Below are 25,525 nucleotides of genomic sequence, written 5' to 3'. Positions count from 1 at the left end.
ATTTTGCAGGAAGGCTCAGAGATAATGATATAAAGTTATGTCAGTGCATCTCAATCCTAAATAATATCAATTTCTTAATGTCGACTAGCTACTTATTTTGGAAATTATGTTTTATATGTATACTGACTTGATGCTTTTTAGATATAATGTATAGCAAAGAAAAATACAGGGTGGCATATTTTTCCTAATGAAAAATTATATATTATTAATTGAATATATATTAACATTCAGATCAGGTGTCTTTCTATTCAAAATTACTATTCCCCACAGAAGAACACTGTTGAATGTCTGTTTGCTTGCCATCATGCTAGTGAGGAAATGGAAAGACCATCTAATATTGTTGCAAATGTCAAATAATGCACTACAAAATTCTCCCATTTTGAATTATGAGCAGACGCAAGTCTTGATTTTGGGGTACAGCATCCTCACGTGACAAGCATGATGCTTGCATGTAAACAGGTTATGTGAAAGGAAGTTGAGGATGCCTCCACCATTGGGTAGGTGAATTAAATGAAGCCAAAGCTCTGAGTCTTGAGACTCCAGGGGCCTTTAGCATCAGAACTTCTCCCCATTCACATCACTGGGAACACCACAGTGCTCAGTCTCAGCCAAAGACAGTCTAATTTACATACTATTCATCGCTGATATGATCGGGGCGAAAGTGAAAAACCGGTATGTCAAGCCAATGACGATGCTGTTTACTCTTGCAGGGAGAAAAAAAAAATCATCTTCAGACTGAAGTTTTTTCTTGTCTACTGACTCATTCTTAGTGATTTTTAATTGTCTGTCTTCCTTATCAATTTCTATTTTATTACTTGCCTGTGAATTTCACATGTCCTGTTTACTTTTATTTGCCCTGTCATGGACTATTTTTCCACTTTCTTCTGCCTTTCTTCTTCATTTCCTTTACAAATGCACATTTTGTTTTGACTTTTAACCCAGTTTCTCCTCCAACTTTGCTTGATTTTTACTCTACCAGGTCGAAATAGCCAACAATTGATCATTTAGTTTCTGAACTACAAGACCTTTCTTGCCTCTTTTTCTCTTGTCTAAGGCATGTTTTTGGACCTTTTCACTGCTCTCAGTGTGCTTTTAGGAGTATCACCAAAGGACAGTCAAATGACTTGCCCTTTGGAGACAGAAGTGGTTCAAATCCCATCTCCTGCTAGCTTTGTGTTCCTGGAGCAAGTCACTTACCCACCCAGATGATCAATTTTCTCATTTAGAAAACAGGGGTAACGGCACTCCTACCGGACTTTTGTGGAGATCATAAATAATCTAGGTAAAGGATTTGGCAGAAAACTGGCACTCATGAATGAATGAATGAATAACAGCAGGTACTATTACTGGGCAAGTAGGGAAGGTATTTATCCATCAGACAAAAAGCTTGGATTAAATGGAAATCTGGGGATTTCAAAGACATATGCTATTCTTGAATCATTATTATGTTAATTAAGAACTGGGTCAATTTTTTTATTATTCTAATAAAAAGTCCTTTTCAAAATGCATTTCAAGGTCTCTTTCACAGGTCTACAAATTAAACACAAGGAATCAGGGAGTGTGGAGAGAGGTGACTTCCCCCTCTTTTAAGCTGTACATTTACATCTTTATCAGGAAGAACAGAATGTCATGTGAATCATTTGGTCTATAAAATCATGGAGTAGACAACTTGTCTATACATGGCATGACATATAGTTTTAACATAATATTTATCTTCCTGTGGAAACTATTTCTTTGAGTGCTATGTATTAATATTTTCATCTGTTGCAATTACTTTTAAAAAACATCAGGAGGAAGTCTGCCTTAAACGTAAAAGGTTTTGTGCTTCAGATTTTCAACTGCTGACAGGTTACAAGGAGATGACAAATGGGGCAGGGTAGCCATGCTACCCCAGGTGACAGTGCCAAATGGGCCACCTGCAGTGTGCTGTCACCAGGCATTCCTGCAGAAAAAATGTGGAGTCCCCGGCAGAACCCAGTGGTTTCTGAATCCCTAGCAGGTTGCTAAGGATCACCCCTTACCCAGACTGAGCAACAAACCCTGAACGACACACTTTTGGAACAAATGCTGAAGCTTTTGTAAGAACAACAAAACTAACACCCACCTCCGTTCCTACAAGCAGATACCCCATTGCTACCTAACCATGAGGATGGGCAGAAACAAGCAAGAGACAGACACATCACACTCATTCCTTGGACTTTATGATCTTGTGCTTAAGTATATGTTAAAACTAAAAACAGTCCCTTTTTTCAGTCTTTTAAAAGCATTTCTGTCTGAAATGAATATTCCTTTCATGCCATCCTGTAGCACCGAGTTATGATGCATTCATCTGAAAAATTCTTAGATTACCTGAATCTAGGAATGGGATTATCTGATAGTAAAATAATTCTTGGAGAAAATGAAGTAGCAACTATCTCCCACAGTCACGGACTGTCGTGTGTTAAGCACTTTCATCATTAGCAACAGAGAGAACAAAAATGATCATGTAATAGTAACGCAGCAATTAACTCCCAGACAAGGCATAGTGTGATCCGACCCGGGGCAGCTGTTCTGAACAACCAAACACAGGCATGAGCGGTAATTGTCAGAAGAACCTGGGATGGGGAGGGTGATACATACACCCTTCAGATTTCTGCCAGATGTCCTTTCATTCTCCTTAGTTCAACATAGTGCACAGTCAGTCCTAAGCAGATCTATAAAATCGGCAGGCACTTCCTTTCTCTTTGGCTTATACATGCTGTATTGCTAAGTCAGTTTAATTTGGTAATTCTGCCAGAAATTAATGAAACAGACAAAGCACTTTCTTAAACCAAACTATGGAAATGACATTCTTTCTGGGGAAGTGGCAGGAGTTTATGAGAGGTGAAGTTAAAGGTTTTGCAGATAGACTGTGTTTCAATATATAAAACGTGACCCTGATAATTGTTCCTGGAAGTAAGTGAAGTGGACCTCACTCATCTGGCACTTCATAAACCTGGCCTCCCTCCACCTTGCGACTAGTTCGTTGTATTTGGAAGTTTGTCATCTTCTAGTCAGTGATAAATGAACAGTAATTAGGAACATTGCAAAATATGACTCCATTACTTTCATGGTTGCCATTTATGTGAACACTTTATCCCAAACACGCTTTCCTTGCGATGTTAACAACTACACTATTATAAGGAAGAAAGTATAAATGAAGCAGTAACTTGTAACCAGAGAATGTACTGTGGAGTGTTTTGCTCTTGACCTGCTCTCTCTTGGCATATAGGTCAAGACTAGTGACCATCCCTGGGGAGGCTGGACAGTACTCTGACTCAGCTGAGGATGTGGAGACCAAGATCACTGTTTAGGTACTCCTGAAGTCCTGCACCGAACAAAAGGACTCCTCCTTTCTAGCCTCCCTTCCCTCTCTCTCTTCCTTCCTTCTACAATTCTGTAACAGTTTAGTATTTGCAACACATAATGGTAAGAACTAGAGTCACTGGGCTCAAGAACTGCAAAACTGTGAGCAATTCTCCCTAAAAGGAGACCTTTAGAGATAAAATGTAATGAAATGAACACTGGAGGTAGTTGAGAAAAATCAGGTCCAAGTCTCAATTTTGCCACCTAGCAGTGTGACTCTTGTCCTGCTCACCTGCCTCAGGAAATTCAGCTGTAAAAATGAGGTATGACAGAGTTGTTTCAAAGTGTGATTAAAATACTCTTGTCAGTTGCAAACACTGCACAAAAGTATATGATACTGTTACTATTACTAATGGTCTAAATATGGAACAAAGAAAAGCAAAAACACTTCTGGGATTATATCTCATCTAGTCTCAAATGTTGTTTCTTAGTAAATTATTCTTCTACAAAATATGGAGCTGGTCTAATTTGGAGGGGCAACCACTGCATGATTGCAAAGCATTAAGTAAAGATCAACGATATACTCTATTTTAACTTTATCATAGCCACCTAGCAATAATTAATAACCACTATATTTACTATAAATTAAATTAAAGAACAGTTCAAGTTAAAAGAGAAAAAAAATTACACCCTAAATATGTGACTATTTTCAACGTTCAAGATTCCAACAACTTTTTAATATTTCTGACTGAACTACCAAGGTACATGAATTAAATGTACTTACAATCTTTTGCATTATTGTAACAGCTTAAAAATTATAACATTTAAAAATAGTATGACCATTCACAGTATCTGAGACACAATAAAAACTGTAACATTAACATTTTGGAAATCACATACTGTTGAATGCTTTTATAAATTCACAGAATAAAAAGTTAAGGAGTAATGAAATGTTCTGTGTTTGATACTAAATGTTTTCCCACGGAATCACACAATATTTCCTGTGGAATTCTAGGCCTTTTCTGCTCAAGGCAGGCTAAAAAGAAAATAATGCTGGAAAGGATGGCTTGCTTTCTTGCTTGCTTTAAGTGGTGTTTTCCTTATCGGTGAAGCAGACAGCCCCGACAGACCAGGGCCATTACACAAATGCAAATTGCTGATAAGAAGCCACTCTATTCTTCTTTGACAATTAGCAGGAATTAGCACAGAGTGTACAGTGTTTACCCCAAAGAGCAGTCATTAGATCCTGTCTTCCCTGAGCGAATGTATCCTTACCACTAGATTTTAGGAAAAATTTTAAAGGTTTACTTGCAGAAATTTAAACTAAATAACTATGAAATTTTCTCAACAAAATACATACGTTTTAACAGTTTATCTATTCCAATATGAAACTGTCAATTGCTACAACATTATAGACTTTTTAAACCTTCCCTGTGATATCCTCAATGGCTAGGTACTTAGAAATCTGCATGCTTTCTTCTTCTTTGATTTCCCAGTTAAAAAAAAAATCTGGAATTATTATTCTCGCTTGGAATATAGCTCCTCTGCGATTATGTACTAGAAGCCTTTGAACTCTTACTTGGAAAAAAATGCTTATGTGGCTCCTGAAAATGAAGCTCTGGAGCAAAAGATGAGCAGAAATAGCTGCGCTACCCAACATAGCTTCTATAGATGACAAGGGAATGACGGGAGAGTCATTAGTTTTCCAAAGGAAAAAGTCTAGAGCCTGACTCAGACCTACTGAAGCATTGTCATTCTAGCTTGGCATTTTTTCTGAGTCATCATTCAATCCTTTGCTGAATAGCAAATAGGTATTTGAAAAGAAAAAAAAAAAAAGTGACAGGAGGAGATAAAAAGAAACTGGTACTAACTTGGAGGTTCCCAGAGCAAATATTGTGATTTAAAGTAGCCTACCATCTTCTGGGCCTCTCCTCTACCCAACTTTGCTAAGGAAACAAGAAGGGGAAGCCAGAGAACCATCATGAAACCATAATGAACCGGAACTTTCTGAAAGACAATCGGGGCATCTCAGTTGATGGACTGAGGACTTAGCTAAAAACGTGGCGGTACTTAGAGGTTCACAGAGGAGGCGAGTTTGTCCAAAAAACAAGGTGACACCAAGGGCGAAGGGAGGTTAATTGGTTTAAGTTACAAACTTGGGCTCTGGCATCATTTAAACACACATAATGGTGGACTAGAAAAAAATCTTAATATAGTTTATAGTTCATCCCATATTCAAAAAGAAGATACAAATCAACTCAAAAGAACAGTTCTGTGGTCTTTAATAAAATATCTCTAGCAAAGAATTCACAGAAGTACAAAGGAAGGCTACACAAGGTTACCCAAGTGAATTAGGAAATGCTTGCTTTCTGTTTTTTTTAAATGTATATTGGGGCTTTAGCAGGTTAATAAGATTGCTTTTAGATTCCTCTCTGTCTTACAAGCTCCCTGGGCAGACCCTAGTATTATTTCTTCCTTCTTCAGCAGAATGAAAAGACCTTTGGGTGTTTCTCCTCATAAAACAAAATTATAATTTTCTGTTGTAATACTGGTCTCATTTGTAGCTAAACAGAAAGCAGATTTTAAGTTCCCAGCGGTTGCTGAGCAAATGATTTGGTGTCTTTAGATAGCGTTATCCTTAGAAAAATAAAATTGTCAGGAAAGGTTATTTTTCAAACATTCAAGTTGCTATTTTTTTTTCAGACGGCACAATTCACTCATGACACAGTATAATCATTACAGTCTACTACTTCTTAAAGCAACAGCTCAGTGACAGAAATACTTTCTAAGACGTCACAGGTTTTCTAAAGAGGTAGATTCTCTTCCTGCAATGGATCAGTGGCTGGATGGAGTTACAAGAAAGCCTTATTTTCTTCCTTACAAAATCAATAATATTTTCTTAGCTAAGAAGCCAACTCCAGAAATACAGTTCTGCCTTTTATTTTCTACTAGTCACAGTTTTGTGTGAGTATAAAACTTTCATAGCCAGGGGTCAACAAAATTTCAAGTTCTTCAAATTTTCGTTTCTTGATTGTTTTCCCCTCAATACCTATTCTGGCAGAGTAAAATCCGTCTAGTCTGTAAAGCAAATATTAGCAGTCCATTTGACTGGCTGAGTTTGATATATTTATAGATCTCATAGCGCTAAATGTAGAAGGCATGTATTCTTTACTGTACTCTGCATTTTTCTAGCAGTATCAATTTGGTTGTGAGAAGGTCATGTCAATGTGGAAAATGTTAACCTGTCACTTTCCAAGTTAGTCAAAAGTTTGAGCACCAAACAAAACAAATCAAAACAGGACTGATCAAGGATTCAGTTACTCAGCTGAGCTGCTGAAATTACCATGTGACATTTAACTATATAGGTTAATTTATTCATCAACCAAAATACATTTAGAAATGAAAGTAGATGAAAGGTCAGGAGACACAAACTATGAGGCAAATTCATTATCTTATTCAACAAATTTTTTAAAGATCATGGCATGTCAAAAAATAAAAACCATATGGTCATTTTAACAGACATAGAACCAACATCTGATGCAGTTAAAAATCAATTTCTATGAAACTATCTATCAGGTATTCTTATTTCAAAGTCAAACCTGAATTTAACCAAGCATCCAGATAGAGCTATTAATTTACAGAAGTACATAGGTTAGAGGAACATAATAAAAGACACCATGGGATGCAATGGGCAAAACCTAGACTATGAAGAACTCTACAGGGCAAATAATCTGGTTTCTTAAAAACAAAAAAACTGAAAGAGGATGAAGAGACAAAGAGGTAGAGGCAGAACCAAAAGGGTGAAAGGAAAGAAAAATCCAAAATATGGACATTTAAAAGAGAATGGAGAGACATTAAAAGCAATCACAATGTGTGAAACCTATTTGTATCCTGATTCAAAAAGTTATAAATGTATGAAGAGGAATTCTGATCTCTGAATACATAATTAATATTACTGTGGGGTTATCATTAATTTGTGTGTGTGTCAAATGTATTATGGTTATGTTTAAAAATAGTCCTTATCTTTCAGGGATACATGCTGAAATATTTATATATTAGGGTATAAGATGTTTGGAATTTGTTGCAAAACAGAAAGAGGGAAGAGAAGTGGTAGGTAGGATCAAGATGAAAGAAAGCTGATTATTTTTGTAGTGGATGATGGATACATGGAGATTCATTATACTATTTTTTGTACTTTTGTATGTTTTTAACATACATGTTTAAATGTATATTCTATATGTACATATTTAAATATATGCATATATGGGTTTAAAATCTAAAAATGCAAAAAATGCCAATTTCAGGCTGTTCAAAATAGGTCTTTATAAAGCAGAATTAGAATATTACTCTGTCATCTGAAAATATTTACTTTTAACAGAGTTTTGTAACACTGAAACCCTGAAGAGATTTCTGTTAATGTCAACAACAAGCCAAGGATGTCGACTATCAATGCTATTATTTAACATTGCTCTGAAAGTTCTAACCAGTGCAATAAGGCAGGGATTAAAAAAAACAGTGGCGTAAGTACAGGAAATGAGAAGGTAAAATAATCATTATTTGAAGATGACATGATTGGATACTAGTATTAACTACAGCAGGAAAACCGAGTAAGATAAAGGGATCATATTCACAGCAGTAACAGGAAATATAAATCAATTAGGTCAGTAAAGTGTGAATCTAACAATATATATGCAGAATAGAGGGTGATATATTAAGGGGAATTAGGTCTGTCCGTGGGGGAGAAGAAAGCATTCCAGTACAGGGAAAGCAAATGAGTTTGTGGATATAGAAAAATGAGTATCATGTTCACTGAAAGGCAGCAGCTCAGCTTGACCAGGAAATGGAATGAAAAATAGGAAGGTAAAACTAATGAAGCTCTGTAATAATAATACATCCATATCAGAGAAGCCCTGGATCACCTGGCTGGAATTAATGTTTAATCTGTAGGCCATGGAGTGACTTAAGTTTTTGAGGAGGGCCATAATTAATAACATTAATGGGCTCTATGGTCTTTGGAAAAAGAGAAAATGGAGATGAGGAGACCAGTGAAGAAGCTGTTACAAAGGTCTAGGTGAGAGAGGACGGCTGCTCAAAATAGCTCACCAACCCTGGGAAAGGAATTGGCCCGTATTCAGGAAACCACACTACCCTGTATTTATATACATTAGAATCAGGCAGGAGCTAAATGATGAAGTTCATTTGTATTTCACACCTTGTATTGCACCTCTTTCTAAGGTGTTCAAAGTGCTTAACACACATTTTCTCATTACTCTCTACACAATCTAGGAAATACCCACCACATTAGTAGACAGAACTGAGGTCTGTTTTCAATATTCACTGCTCATTGGTGAAGTTAAAATGTCTAGGTCGCTGCCAAGTCTATGTGACGATGCTTCCCAAGTCTGACTATACCACGTCTATACTGACGCAAAGGAACCCATTTAGAAGAGACGGTACCATAGTTGGCTTGAGCTTACAAGCTACGCAGATGATCAAGGCAGGGATGATCCAAAAGTTATGGACACGTCTTCATGGTAGGAAATGACTTCTAACAAATATTTCGAGTAATTTAAACTTTCAGTGTTTTGCATCAAGGAGCCTCCACAAAAGTGCAGGGAAAAAATGGGGTTTAGGCACTATAGACACAATGTCCCAAGTGTTTCGGGTTCAAGCCAGGCCTCTCTGATCAGTGGCTCTGTAACATGACAAACCTGAACAGTACTCCTTAGAATGGCACCTCTGCAGCTCTAAAACCCAGGACTGCATATTGCTACCTATCATATAGTCCATTTACTGCAATTCTGGGTTTGTGTGATGGCTGTGGACATAACCAGCCAGATTCTGTTTCCATTTTCCTCGCTGAGGTCCACGGTGGCTGCACACCCAGGAATGAAGTAGTAAAAGCACATTGGGATGTATGAATCTTGCTGTGCAACACTTGGCTAATTTCAGCCCATATTTTCTGAGAACTCCCAGGAGTCTCTTGGTCCTGTGTTCTTGATCAGAATGGCAACACGTCCTCCTCTATAACATAATTTAACATGCATGTGCAGTTTTTAGGTTCCCAGCACATATTTGACATAACAACCAAATAACACATGGAAATCCAACTTTAAAAAATACTGTTACTGTTGCGTACACATGACCAATCTTAATAGGAATAAACAGGTTCCAAAAAACCCCACATAATTTTAAATGCTTCTCCTCAAGAACACTTCTTGCTTTGTCCCTCAGAGGACTAGGTGTTTCCATAATATTTAGTTCATAATAGGCCTTGTTTCTCTAAAGGCCATATATTTCTTTTTAGGTGAGAATGCCTAAAGAAGGTTTCCTTAAAGTCTTGGGGTTTTATTTAAAATTTTAAATCCCTTTTTGAAAAAATTTCTGGGCCTCTAACTCAAACCTAGCAGGCACCTGTTTTTCTACTGTTGGCATTAAACCTTGTTCAATGGAGAGGAAACAGACAGGTGCATACTTTGAACTCTTTTCCCAAAGTTTACCATAGTTTTTAATAGCTGGAGCCATGTGTTCAGTGTCTTACTATCATCATCTGGTGTAGCTGTTTTATAACTATACATCATTTGATTGCTGGATAAAATGGAAATCATCCTGCTTATGGTTATACTGAAAAAGAGCAGGTTGAAGCAGATTGTAAAACAAAAAAGATACAGTAGAGGTCAGGGTCTTATCTAAGCTTGCGTGGCTAATTCTCTGCACTGCCAGAAACAAGGAATACTAAGAAGGTCAACACATAGGATCTTAGCTATAATTTATTAGTTTTATTCCTGGTAGTGATATATCTGTCTGTGTATATGGACTAATAAAATACTTCCATCTCATAGAGCTATAATAATTCAGAATGGCTGAGGTCTCCCCCTTTTAAAACATGTGGTTCTTTTAGATGCTGCAAGTATGTGTTTAATATAGATCTTTGTTCTTTCTACCCATTACTAAGGTGCATCATACCCAAACACTGATCTGGAAAAGAGCTTAAAGCAGGGAATCATGGCTGTTCAGCACACTAGCTGTAAGGAATCACAGCTACGAAGCCACCTGTAACTCAAGGTGGGCAAAACCAAATGCTAGGGCATACCCACTCTGCCAATTTAATTCTTCATATGCCCATACAATTCCTGAGGGGAGTCAAATATCTTCACTTGAGATTTGTCATTTATTCAAAAGCTTTCAAGAAGTCACACACTTTGCAATACCAAATGGTAAGTAAGTCTAGTAGGAATTTGCATTACCTGTTAAATAGGCATCACCAATACCTAGTGAGAATTTTCTAATTCAGTAACTATACAATCCAGTGGCTATCCTAACAAAGAGACACATGCAGGGTTAGTTATGCATCTGAACCCATCCAGGGAGAGTTCGCAGAGGACAGGTGAGTTCTGGTTCTATTTCTAGGCAGAAAGCAAGGCCTTCTGAGGCAAAAGAGAGCTTGTTAATGAGAAGAAACCAGACCTCTGACTCTATTCTTTAGAAAGGCCTGTTTATGGCTTTCCCCTTAAGAAATCCTGACTTCTGAAGAATTTTGAAATGAACACTTCTGTTAAAAGAGCAGGAGATTTTTCTTGATTACATACCTTTTTGGTGTGTTGGACGCTCAAACCCAGAGATGTAATTGTCTCTTAGTAGAGACCAGTCACAGGGACGACTTTTCTATTGAGATGCTCCCTTCTCCCCTGCACCTGAATGCCTAATGTTATATACCAAGAACTCTAATGCTTGAATTTTTCTCAAAGTAAGAACTCAGGGAAATGAGTCACTGTTTACAGAAACCACACACTCCTAGAATTAAATGTGGATAATAAAAAAGAATCTTAACCATGAGTAAGATGTTGTAAGAACTCAACAATACTACACTGCCCCTTCATATCCTGTTCTCCATCTAAAGGTTATCAGAATCTGTCAAACAGCTACAGGCATCTATCACAGCCACTGGACTGGGCCTGAGCATCATGCATGGGTGCATGGGGAGCTAATTGCCCACCTGCCAGAACACTCTGTGTGTGTGTGTGTGTGTGTGTGTGTGTGTGTGTGTGTGTGTGTGTGTGTGTGTAAGACTGTGGCTTTCCTTTCCTTGAAAAATCAAAGTGTACTCTGTCACCCATTAACTGAAAGGCTGATATTTATTCTTTAGTGTGTTTTTTTTTTTTGTAGAATGACAGGAACTAAAGGAGTCATTGGTAAATAAGGACATAGGCTGTTTGGTCCTTAACTAACTCTCACATCACTCCTATAATCAAAGACCCCTTCCTATAGCCAGGAAGGGGCACACGATATCCCATGATTTTTCCCCCATGCTTGTTTTCTCGACTTTTTGTTTGTTTTGATATTAGTTCCTCATAAAGTCACGTATAATCTGAAGCATACCGAATATAAATGAATTCATTAGTTAACATCGCTACTAAATAGAGGATTATTCTTGAAAGATTTTAAAATTCAATTTTACCCTCTGCCAAATGCAAGCCTCCCCAAATCTGCTTGGCCCTTTTCTGGGTTTGTCTGTTTTCATTTTGTATTTGTGTGTCTGTTTGCTTTCAGGATTTGAAGACCACTTTCTCTGCGAATTATTTCAGTTGTAAATGATGAATTTTAGTTGTTCAAAGGTGAGAAAGCAGACCACATGGATGAACAGATGGAAATTATAAATGAAAGCCAAGTGTCAAAATATTTCTTCTGAAGTCAGAACTAGGCACTGGCAAAGCCATGGTGGTATATCCACAGAAAACGCTGGCCACACAAAACTAAAAAACACCTTTGCCCATATATACCAGGGAGAAAGTAAACAAAAAAACTCATCTGATGGTAGAAATATGGGAGAAAAGCACAGAATGGGGAGGATGCTGGCTCTGTGAAATGTTAGCACCTCTTGGGACTTAGTCAACCTGAAGTTCAATTCTATCAGGAAGGTCTGGGATGCCAGTTCCGTGATGTGACTAAGACTGTCAATCAGGGATTAAAGACAGAGTCACAGGAGGTTTGACTACAATTTGAAGGACCTTTGAGGCTGAAGGAAGTTACTTTCCTCAGTTTGCTGTGTCCTGTTGAATGCACCATATCCCTTGGGTGGACAGGCCGGAAAATTGCAATTTTTGGTAAAGTCCAGTTTCAATATAATAATAGCAACATGGCAACAGGGAAATTTACAGAAATTGAAAAAGTCCAATGAAATGTAATCTGTTAAATGGGCAGTTTGACCTCTGTTGCTGGAATCCCTTTCTAGAGACAGGAAAGTTAAGTACAGTTGACCCATGAACAAATGGGTTTGAACTGCATGGGTCCACTTATATGTGGATTCTTTCCAAAAAATATATTGGAAAATTATTTTTTTTTTGAGATTTGCAACTATTTGAAACACATTTTCTTTCTTCTAGCTGACTTCATTGTAAAAATACAGTATACAATCCATAGATCATACAAAGTATGTGTTAATCAAATGTTTACGTTATTGGTAAGGCAGCTGGTCAATAGTAGGCTGTTAGTAGTTAAATTTGGGGGAAGTTAACATTTATACATGGATTTTCAACTGTGTGAGCAGTCAGTGCCCCTGACCTTTGTTTCGTTCAAGGGTCAACTGTATATATGCCAAGGTCAAAAGAGAGAAGGTGACTGAGCTAGGAATTGAGTTGGCGCCTGCTGACTTGTGGCACCGGGGCTCCATGCTCTAGATGGCACCACTGGCCATCTCAGCAACTCCGCTGAAGAAGTCATGAATGATCCAGCCCCAAAGATAATAAGTATATATAATATGTTATTAAAACTTTTTCTCTGTTTTACAAGAAACTCTGTGGCCAGGCATAGCATGTGGTCAAAATAAAGTTCCATCTGTTCTTAGCAGAGCACCAGGAGCAGAGGTCCACACAGATGGAATCCGTCACTATCGTCAGGGCTGGCACTGAAGCCTTAGCCATGACTGAAGTGATCAGGAGCATTTTATAATCAAAATAACAATGAGAATATACATTCAGTCTCAGCTAAACCTGATGACTTAATAAGGTAAAAATGACATGTTCAAAGTTTAGATGAGAAGTAATCATTTTAGTGAGGCTGACATGGATCTGTACTGACTCCAAATATAGAACTTGCTATGTTGTAGCACTTCTGATTCCCCAGGCATGATTTAAAAGTAGAGAGAAGTATCTTAAAAATTGTTCAGAAGTTGAAAAAAAAACATGGATGGTTGCTGCTCACTAGGAAGAGAAAATTAAATTGTATATCATGCTTTTCTCATTCCTTACCTCCAACATCTTCTGTCAAAATAATATAAACAGCAACAATAATAATAACACATAGGCCTGGTTATCTTTCTAGATAAGGCTAGTAGGCTCTTTATAGGCAATTCCTACTAAATATACCACCCACAAGGGAAATAAGTTGTAAAGTGAAAAAAGATTGTAACAAATTTAATTGGATTTTCATAATTACCTGTGACACAGACTACCCTTTTCTGTCCTGAAAGCATCAAAGTCAGTAGGACTCCTGATTGATCCTTTCACACAGTCTCCACAAGTACTGTTTAGGGTATGGTTTCTACAAAATGGAGGAGACTGAGCCATCAGAGCCATTCCTGGCTCAGAGACAAGAGTCCATGTCAGGCTTACTACTGACTCAGGACGGTTCTCCTGCCCAAAATCCTACTTAGTGTGCAATCTTAAAAAGTAATGCCATCTTTCTAGTAATACAATAATGCTTCTGTTGCCTTTCTTATTATAGAAGCAATCTATCCATTTTTAATAGTCACATTTCTAGAATAGGACAGACCATAAATTATATCGCAATGAAACTAAGCGTTAAACACCAAAGAGTCCATTAACTATGCTCACAATCGCCATCTCTACTCGGCATGCTTTTGACCACGTTCTGGCTTTCAGGTAATATTCAAGGCAGACAAAGGAAAAGCTCAAAAGAAAGGAGATGCAGAGAAGACATTCTGTGATTGCAAAGATGGAAGGGTTCTCAGAATACTGTATTTGCTTCCTCAGCATCTTCCTCTTTATATCATAAGAACTCTTATCACTTCCTGCAGTAATCTTGTCTTGTGAAGTAGAAATCATATTCACCTAGAAGGTACCTGGCATTAATAAAGTTCACTGGAAATTGTAAAGGCCTGTCTTTTACCTCTATTCTGTCTGGTTCCTTTTTATTTTTTTGAAGGATAAATAAATGCTGAACAAACTCAAAAGTTATATGGTCAAGGCAGTATAATTCTTAACAAAAACCAAGAAGATGGATATTCATTAAATAACTACAGTGTGCCAGATATTCTAGTCCTAAGAAACAGATAACCTTTTATCCTTTTTCACAGATGAAGAAGCTGAAGCTGAAAGAGGAGGGTGGGTGCCTGTGTTCTCAGCATAATACATAATGTAGAGAGGAATTTGAAGGTAGGCTGACCACAAGGCCCATAATCTGTCCACTACAGCATTCCATCCCACGACGCCTTCATTCCCAGCTACATATGTGGCCTTGTAGTTAAAAACAAAGAACAATATCCTTTCCATAGGCTATTGGAGGAGCCATATTCTTTCACCTTCCAGAAAGTACCACTTTCTGAATACTTCCCTACATTTATAAACTCTATTTCAGGGAATGAGACTTAAAATAATACTTTTCAATTACGCTTTCTTAGCAGAGACCGGAGGCCAATGTTAAGTCAAATCGATACTAGTTTAGTCTTAGACTCAGAGCAAATGCTCAGTCCACATTACCTAGTATTCTATTGTCTGTTTCAAAATAAAATGGTTATCTTTTCCAGTAGGTTTTCCTAGGAATTAGAAAACCCGATCCTAAGTACTTCAGTCTAAACTACAAAAATTATCAGAAATTCAATGATGTGACCATTCAGTGCTACAGTTTTGTAATGGGCTCTATTTAACCTCCATTCAGATTATCCTCATTTTCCTTTTTACAATTATTTTTAGAAAAATAATTTAATTTTTTATGTAATAAAACACACAGATCTTAGTGTACAGCTTGATGAATTTCAATATGTTACACTCATATAACTGCCACCCAGATTAAGATGTCATACGTTCTCACTAATTCATTCCCACTGCACCTATTTCACCCATTTTCATTTATTAATCACCTCGAAGTTAAAAAAACTACCTCATTTATTTCTTTAGAAAGCCAAAGATCGATTATGCATGTACATATTATAAATGCACACACAAATATAAATATGCTGAGTTATCAACATCACTGGGAAGTTATGGCAGCAGGAACTATATTCCAAATGAAAAGCTAAATTTAGTTATGATGCCTACACAATATTTAATATTTGCATAAAATCTTTGACCTCGATGCAATATTAATATCACTAGGTCTTTTAAAAGCAGACTGAACTCAGCAAAAAGACAGAGAGAAAAAGAGAGAAAGGGAGGGAGGAAAAACAAAGAGGTCTATCTATAAATGATGTGGATAAATTATACAAAATGAAAAATTATCTCTGGTGACATTTGAAATTAGGCTTATTTTGTTGACTGGTAATTTTGCGGAACCTTATTTTCATGCAACAGATAAGTCACCCATAAAGGTTTTAAAAATGGGTCCTGTGGCAGCAGCCCTATCAGAAAGTCAAATCCCGAGAACCAGGCGATTTCAATAAATAGCTCATAGAAAACGGGCTATTCTAAATAGCTAACAGAGGATAGCTTTCTTTTCATTAGGTTACACATAAGGATCACTTCCTCACACTGGCTTTACATATTCATCCCTACAAAACAAATGCTATAAATCATGGAGTAGCTGATACAATTAAAGTGTTTACTAATGGCAAGTGACTGCAAATTGGAATAAGAATGTACAATACAGAGTTGAGTTGCTTGATTTCCCTCAGCCTCTTCTCTATTTATTAATTCACTAGATCTTTTTTTTTTTTTTTTTTTACCAATTTTTATTCAGTTGGCCATGCCAAGCCTTATTTAAAATTTCAGATATTGCCGGGGAAATCATAGATTTGTTTAAGTAAGTGACAGCTATGGGAGGAATCTGAGAATCATACAATTTTGGATTTATTTCTGTGGCAAGATAAGACAGGCGAGGCACATAGCAAACCTATTATAAGTGTGCAAGAGACATGACTAAAATATTGAGCTTTGCACTTCCAAATGCACCACTGACATTTTAGCTTAGCATCCTTTGTTTCCTGAAATTAAGCAGTCAACGTTGAGCAGAAATGTCAAGAAATCAATAAAAAGTAATTAGGAAGACAGTACTTAATGTCCTTGAGAAAAGCTTTCGAAGGTAGAAAGGGAATCTCTGGCGTAGTCAACAGTCAACATTCCTGTTTTCTTCCATAATAAAAAGCAAAGGCAATAACTAAATTTCTTTATTAAAAAATAATCAAGTAAGTGTCAAATATCACCCTGGACCATACTGCAGTTAATGTGGTTGCTTTCCATCACAAAATCCACAGCTCAAGGCTGCCTTGGAGAACTGAGTCCAATAGGCAGTCTTAGATACACCCACGTGTGATAAAAAGCAACAGAGAAGAAAACCTCATTTTAACACTTTAGTTGCTTTAGCTAAGTACTTCTATCACCTCTCAGGAAAGATGTTGAGGGAAAGGAAAATGCAATTCTTGAGCAACCTCAACATGCAAGTGAAAAATAGACATGACCTCATAAAGCTCTCATAATAATCTGTAAATTCTCTATTATTTCCCCCACTTATCAGAGAGTAAACATCTCAGGGAGATTAAGGAATTTGCCAAGGTCCTACAGATGGAAAACTGCAGTTCAGGTTCAAATTCAGATGTCTGATTACAAAGTTCTTATGCTCTCCAAGATACCATTCAAGTATTTTGAGAATTTTAAGTGGTGGTTCTTACCTGGAGAATGTTATGGACTTTTGTTTACATGCAAATGAAAACTAGCATACAGTTTTGGGGGTTCAGGGCCCCCTCTCCTCTGAGGCCTATTCATAGTTATTCCACGGATCTCCAGTTAAGAATTCTTCATATGAGGGTTAGGCACTACAAGGCCTTTGACTTCTATAATTCAGAATATTCAATATCATGATTCCATTAAAAATAAGAGAAAGAGCTATGTCCTTCTTTTCATTATTTTTACTTTGTTTCAGATGCCTTTGCCAATAATCTGTCTAAAGAAACTTATTCTGAAGTTTCCTATTCCTAAAGAAACAATATTAGAACATTTAAGAACTTTCTCCAAATTTACAGCAGATAATAAAATAAAATAATCTCAATTAGGAAATGAAATCTTGTTGAGGATTTTTTTTCTTTATAATATGTAAGTATAATAAGGGTGATTTTAACCTCTAGGAGTTTTTTACCAATAATGCCACTATTTTACAGATTACGTATGATGATGAAATAATTTTATTTAAAAGGTGCCCCAGAGCTTAAAAAACTGGAACATTTTCTATCTATAATTTCAGAAGCTGGTGGTAGGGAGGAAGGCAGAGAAGAGGGTCTCCTCCAGCTTTTTCCTTTTTTACTGAGAGAAGAAAAATACTTAACTGTCTTAGGTATTTCTTGTTTTTAAGTCTGGGCCAGCATTTCTTAATATGGAAACTCAATCTTCTGAAAGGCAGCCTCAGCAATGACTTATTTTAACAAAAATCGCATTCCTTCTACAAGAGGCAACACAAATACCACGAACTTTTAAATTTTTAATCATGTGCTGTTTTTTTGTTTTGATGTGCATAGTTTCAAAGCACCCAGGGGCTGTACTTAAATCTTTTATGTAATATAACTTTTAATGGGAGATTCAGATTTGAATTATTTTAACAACATTTAGTACAGAAATGCATTCATATAATTCAAAATATTGTTGGCCATGAAACATAAATATGTGTTACTGCCTGAACAAAGGTATCACTTTATTTCACATTAAATTTGAAACAATCTGATTTTTTCCTTATCTTCTGAATTGCTCTGAAAACAATTTTGAGGAAGCACTTTGTTATACTTTTGTTCTTCCTGTCTTTCAAGAATATGGCAAAAGATTAGAAAGAGAATCTAACTCTTAAATCTGTACAATTTTCTTACCCTAGGACATTATTATTACTGATTTTAGGTAATATTTTATTACTACTACTAATCAATGCAAATATAACAGTGCATGTTTATTTTATAGAAATGGAATAGCAAGTCTGCTATATCTAATAATTGGTTATGAATGACTCTAATTACCTGAATTAAAAGTACCGTTTATCAAGCGATAAATAAGCATTGCATCCATGCACAGAATGCACATTTCTTTTAAATGTATTGTTTTCTCTGCATATGGATTGCTTTTTACTTTTCTAGAATATTCAAATAATATTGGGATAAAATAAATAAAAAGCTGGCTTCACAATAGGACTTTGCAAACTTTCTACATAATTGAAATTATATTAACTTTGCTAAAAATCAAATAGCACTTATCTGCAAGGAAGCAAAAAGATTCATTTCTAAAGTTTTCCTTCTATTGAAATCCCATTCTATAGGATTAATTTTGACTGTGAGTCAAATTATATAAGACTAGTATTTGATGAAATATTATTTGAGAAAATTAAAAATTATGAAAGAAAACCACCAACCTTCCTTATGCCTTCAATCCCCAGGTCTCAAGGATTACTACAAAGGAATTTTAAAAAGCTTTTTGAGGATCTGCAATGTTTGTCATAATTAAAGGCTAACATTCCTAAGTGAAAAATATCGGTCAAATTTTCCTTAAAATAAATTACTATTATTCTATAATTCTATAATCTTGGGAAATGACAATACATACAACCTGCACATACACCCTTCGTATAGTTTTTAATTTTCAAGGTTAATTTAAAAATAAAAGCAAATCAGTCATCATACACATAGAAGCCTTTTCCCAGGCACTATGCCACAATTACTCCATTTGACTTGCTGTGCAGCGTATCACAGTGTCTTAGATAAAATAAGAAAGCTATATATATATTTTTGTTCATCTACCCAGATCCTTACAAGTCCCATTTATCCAACAGCAGAAAGATAAATGAGAGGAGATATCAATTTGCCTATGGCTGCATATGATCTACTTGTAAATACAGTTAACATTTGAAAATCTTCAGCAAAGGTTTCATCCATGACGGGTGGGCTTCTCCATGACAGTCACAAACCTTTGGTCTTCGCTATACTCCCCTGCTATCAGCTTAGATCCATTAGACACACAGATCTAGTAGTTGTGAAACTGGTATAGGTATCAAAACCTTGGTTTGGATCATTTTTATCAGTTCAGTTTATCTCATTTTGCTACATCATCTCTTTGGAAGCCAACTCCTCCTAAGCTGGTTTACGTCCTTTTCATCCATTGGTATCTACTCCGTCCCTGTGGCTTAAACTCGGGCCAGTCTTCTCCAGTCCTGTCCACTCCCCCCACCCCCTACTTGTTTGGGTTCCTGAAAGAGTTCCATTCTTTCTTCCACTTTCTCTAACTTACAGCCTAGGACTAAACCTTTTGCCTTTAATGATAAATGTGATATTTCTAGCTGGGACCACACTCTCCTCCTTATCATTTTCCCTGGTTCTCTGGCTCCTTCCACTCCTGACCACTTTGTAAAGCCATCTGTCTGGGTCAGCCACAGTCCCTACGTAAGGAAAAGTCCTAATGCTGGCTCCTCGTCTGGCCCCGGCCTCCTGGCAGCGTGGGTTACACGAGAAGGGAATCAGACTCCTTCTGCCGTTTAATAATCAGTAGTCCTCATTTCTTAAAGGATGAAAGATAACCTACCAAAGCAGGGCTCAGATTCCTTCTCTAGGAAGAGTACAGTTCCCTTGCTTGACCAACATTCACTAGCTGTCATGCCCTACCTGACAGTAGCACTGCCGGATTTAGCAAATAAAAAAATAGGACACCCAATTAAATTTGAATTCTCTGTACATAATGAATACTTTTTAGTGTAAGTATGCCCCATGCAATATCTGGGACATATTTAAACTGACAAATTTTGCACTGTTTATCAGAAAATTCAAATTAACTGAGTATCCTGTAATTGATGAGTATAACCTTTTAAGTATTTCCTTTGCTAAGAGGATGTACAATCATTCAAACACACACACACACATAATCATAAAAACAAACCATGGGGTGGTATTTTTTTTCATTCAGTCCTGAATCTGGTTTTATCAAATTGGCCAAAAGATTAGAACTATACTCCTATATTATTAATATATTTCAGGGATTTCCACTCCATTTCTGCTGTGATTGAACCAAAAAGGGTGGGGGAAGCTTTCAAATTAAAACTCCAAGCTAAAATCTATCCAGCTCTGACACATACCCTGTTACCACTGTTCTGTTGGTCTCAGAATTCAAGTGCAAAGGCAGTAATAACTTAGGGGCAATAACACTCTTCAATGGAAAGGCTTATTTCTGGGCTTTAAGCAATCCAGGGATAAATTCTGTACACATTCTTCAAGTCAATATTCCATATCTATAGGTCTCAGTACATTGGGGAGATAAAAGCACATCTGGGGTCCCCAAATTTGGCAGAACTTGCAGCAGAACTGCTACGGCCTCAGCACAAACGCTACAGAGTAGAAGATAATTCCCGCGCGCTGTGGACTAAAGGGAAGAAGATGAAAAGTGCAGAGACAACTTTTCAAACTACATGCTCCCAGTTCTCCTAGCTGGCTCCCTGAAGGGGAGGTCCAGAAGAAGAGGTGGAAGAGCTCGGTCATTGTGTCTGTATGTCACTTAGCCACCATGCATATGCCACAGACTCACTTATGAGAGGAAATAGTCTCCAGACAGAAAAGAGGACAAAGAACATAAGCAAAATGGAACTTGCTCAGACGACAGAGATCTGCTTGGTTAGGAGGCTCACATTTTACCATATGAAAAAGGTAGATGAAATCAGTATTTGTCACCGAAGAATCTAGAGAAACGGTATTGGTCTTCAAATATATCAAAGTTGGACATGGGGAATGTTTATGTATTTAAGGGGTAGAAACTGGGTTCAATTAATGGAAATTACAGGAACACCAATTTCCAGTGGAATATATGAAAAACTTTGTAGAGCTGAACAAAGACAAGATGGTAACAAAATAAAATGGTAAGCTGTGGTAGGTTGGGCATTTTCTTGTAACTAAAGAAAGTGTAGACTGGTTAACCATTGTTGTTCAGTGGGAATCACTGCAATGAGGGGCAGGGTGGACTTCACAGCTTTCAAGATTGCAAACTTTGAGGTTCTATGATTTTAAGGAGAGGACTGAACAATGTATCAGCAATGCTGGTGGTTTGGGCTAAACTCAACAATTTTCATATTTAATAAAGTTTTGGCATGATTTTACACATCACAAATGCTAAATCTTACCCTTAATTTGAAGCATCTTGATTCTAATTCATCAACTTGCAACTGGTGCACATTGGGACAGGAAATAAAGAGCAGATCAAGAGGCAATCCCCCTCAAAGTGGAAAAATACCTAATATTTTCTACCTCTATAAACCTCTAAAGCAAAATATTTTTTGCCATGTTAGCAGTTTTTGTTAAGCACAGCAGAAACCAGTTAAAATATGTGGTCGGTTATCACATGCTGATTGCTGTATGTAAAAGCTATGCTTTATTAAATTAAAAAATATTCATCTGGCTACCATAGAATATTTTTGTGTTCAGAATTTTAAAATACATTTAATAGAAACAACTACATTCTATTAAGTCAAGCCAATATTTTCAATGGTCATAAAAAGCATAGCCCCATGATCACAAATCTAGAATGACAGGCATTAACTGCATCTCTGTCCCTGTAGGTTACTAATTTCATTGATGAGACTTCCTATAGCTTTTATTAGCCATCAGCAGATGAATGGGGGTGGGGAGACTTAATGTACCAGGGCCAATAAAACCTGCCTGTAAATGATAAATAGGAGCTGGTTTGCACTGTGGCTTGAAGAACACTATAGTTTAGTGATGTTTTTCAAGCAGACACTCTTGAACATGTTCCATTTATTTCATGCAATAGTGGCAAAACAGAACAAGGAATAATCAGACTGACTGTACAGAAATGTCAGCAACATTCACTCATTTTTTCTCAAATCCTAAGCTGATTTGGGAGTTGGGAAATTGGAGCTTGTCTTTTAATAGAGATTTTGAACTACCTCTTCTGTTTGTTTATTTTACAACTGTCTTATCCTAAAACATGTGACTACTTGTTTTCTAACTTTGTATGTGGCATACAGATGAATCTTCCTGTCCATTCTACAAAAGTGCCCTCCTGTGTCCTCTGTAAGGCTACTTCCACAATTCAGTGAACTTCAGAAGACTTTTTAGGCCTGATCATATCACCAATTCTCAAACAAAAACATCCGGATTATACGCAGACCTTTGGAAAAAAGAAATGAGCACTTTGAAGATTCAACTCTAAAGTCATTCCATCCAGCTCAACAAATCACAATACAGTTCACTTCTCTGTCACACTTTTTATTTACTATGTCCCCCACCATCCACTTATACTGCCTCCCCAGAGAGTAATGGGAGATCAGGGATTGGGAGACAAAAATAAGGAAACCATTCTTTTCAGCACACCGTGCACACACCATTCCTCTGCTAAGATGGCGGCTGGGCAACTGGCAATTTGTAAATTAACTCATTTCCTCTGAATCATTCTTTGGTACTGAAGGACCACAGCTCTGCTCTAGAAAGAGCCATTAGTTTCTATGTGCTTCCTCAGCATATTCCATTTTTGCTGATGGCAACTCAAATTAATCAGTGTACTGCAACCAGCACATGAAGAGGAGTCGGAGGGCCCAGGAGTCTTACCGGGAGACCCTGCTGCACAGATCTAGCATGTCCCTAGAGAGGGCCTCACTTGCTCAAATGTTGAATGTGTTATAACACCACCTCGGTGAAAAGAATAGGTGTTTTACCAGGAATTCTCTTTAAAGCCCCCAAATTAAAGAACAGAGCATAAACCTGAAGTTGTGTGATTACTTTTATTCCAAATACTTGGCAAAATTTTCCTCTGTTGGTGCTACATATTTAAAATAGCTTGCTTATTATTGTTGTTCAAAAAGCCATGTCCTATGTGTAAAAGATCTCCATTTCTATATTTTCCTTCCTGTGAACAGACTGAACAGAAGAACATAAGTTATATTTTCTTTACCCACTAATTTATCAAAAAAGGCATGGAAAAAAATGCATTCTGAACTGCCTGTCAAGAGTCCCTATCAATCCCCAATGCCTTCAAAGAAAGTATTTTAGAAGAAAAATAGAAGAGAAGTATATTTCTTTATGTTGTGAGATTTGTTCATATATGTTTATGTGGTAGCAAAGATTCTTCTTGCACCAAGTAGGATTGCTACTTTAAAGATACACAACTGATATTCAGCTGGTGAAATATTCAGTTTTCTTCTGCCACATGCCCCTTCCTATTTTTTTTTGAGATGGGTAACAGATGTCCAGTGAAGAATACTAAACTGAGAAGGTGCCTCTGCTTGTTCTTTCATGAGCATAATTTGTTTCTTTGGCTTTTTATTATTAGGAGGAAGAAGACTAATTTTATCCCGATCCTGTTATTGATTTTCTGTCTTCCCAATTGATGTCCCAGGTACCACTAGGAAAGTCTAGGAGTCAGAATAATTGTATTACTTTGCATGTAAGTCATAATTATGGCATTATAGGCCAGATCAATTATTTGTGAGAATAATACGAATTTTAAAAATCAACAACAAAACAAACAGTTCTATGGTATCGCGGGGCAAAAGAGATCAAAGCGCTTTTCAGAGTATTCGGGAAATGAAACAATGAAAGGCTGCTTTAAAACTGTTAGTATTTATTGCAGTATTCAGTCCCACTACAAGACTACCAAGAAGAAGAGAAAATTTAAAAACTCCAAAGGAGTCAGGGCCATGCCCTCCCTGGTCTGTATGGTTTGTGTTGAAGCTCCAACTGACTCCAAGCCCTCTAGGGCTTCAGGGCCACATGATAAAGCTGAAGAGGTGGGAATGCCTCTACAATCTTCTAATTCAAACTTTGAATTCCTGTCATCCTTTGACACCTTGACATAAGCACCACAACTTGGGAAACCCGCATATAAAATATTTTGGTAAACAAATACAAATATAAATAAATACTACCCAGTTAAATCTCTAATTCATTTAAAGAAAAACAACATCAAACTACAACAAAATTGCACTTTAAAGGTACATTTGGCAATTTGTATGCTTGCTGGCATTATTGTTGGAAAAACCCAGCCATTAGAGAGAGGAAAAAATAAAAAGAGAAAAATAGGACTGTAAGACAAATTAAAATGGTCTAAGCAACTTTATAGTCCACTTCCTATTCTTGATTCCTCCCTTCCTCAAGTTCCAAGAGCTGACTGATAATTTTGCAAGTGAAAATCCACAGTTACTCAGGACATTCAAATAATCTATTCTCCTTTGAAAGCTCATCTCTACAAACACAAATGTCCAAAACAAGTTGCTGTGTGTTTCAGGAAGTTCACTTGATTTTCATATGTGCATGATTTCATGTGTGACCATTAGGCACATTTGAACTTAGAACAACACGCTTTTCAAAAGTCCACATGTTTTCCCACAAGCTTCCTGAGAAAAGTAAGAGAGAGTGATGTATGTCCCTTTTAAGATGTGGGCAGAGCCTGATCGATGCCTTAAAGATGGCACTTGGGACATGCTTTCCTTACATGTCCACTTCTTAAAGATTTTTGTTGTTGGTTTAAGTTACTTTTATTCCTACCACAGAAAAAATATTTCAAATGTTTTCTATTTTTGATATTAGGTGTGCAGGCCAAGTCTCAATGATAAGAAGCTGTCAGCTTTACAAATAAGTCATCCTAGAAACATACTTGATTTTTGGAAAAAGAGAAAATATAATTCCTAGCACTTTGGTTTAGTTTGTGATGAGACCTCAAGGAAATGCCACTTATGTAATCTCATGATTTTAGTATCCCATGCCAGGTGATGGACTTCCAAATTCACTTGGAAGAGATTCAGTTTAAGGGGGTTCCTCTTTTTAGAAGGCATGCCATTCACATTTTCTTTTTGTTCAAGCAAATGAATGTTGGACAGTTAGAATACCTTAAGTCCTTCTTGGAAGGAAGCAGGGTAAAAATATATTCATACACCAGAAATGATAATCGATAAATGATATGTGATTTTTATCAGTTTATTTGTTAAGTTGAGCAAAGCAAACCACCTTTTAGTTGAGTACATTCTCTTTTTAATGGCTTTGCCTACTTCAAAATGGATTTTAGTAAGT

General features: G+C 36.8%; 1 protein-coding gene across 10 annotated transcripts in view; it reads right to left on the bottom strand.

The window, feature by feature from the left end:
• Window positions 1-25,525, bottom strand: part of NRG1 (neuregulin 1) — a 200,670-nt gene that overhangs the window by 36,328 nt on the left and 138,817 nt on the right. The gene's annotated exons all lie outside the window — the stretch shown is intronic.

Source organism: Manis pentadactyla, chromosome 7 (genome assembly GCF_030020395.1).
Source record: "Manis pentadactyla isolate mManPen7 chromosome 7, mManPen7.hap1, whole genome shotgun sequence".
NCBI classification, from domain to species: Eukaryota; Metazoa; Chordata; class Mammalia; order Pholidota; family Manidae; genus Manis; species Manis pentadactyla.
The sequence above is the reverse complement of the archived record's forward strand: the minus strand, read 5'-3'. Positions and strand labels throughout refer to the sequence as shown.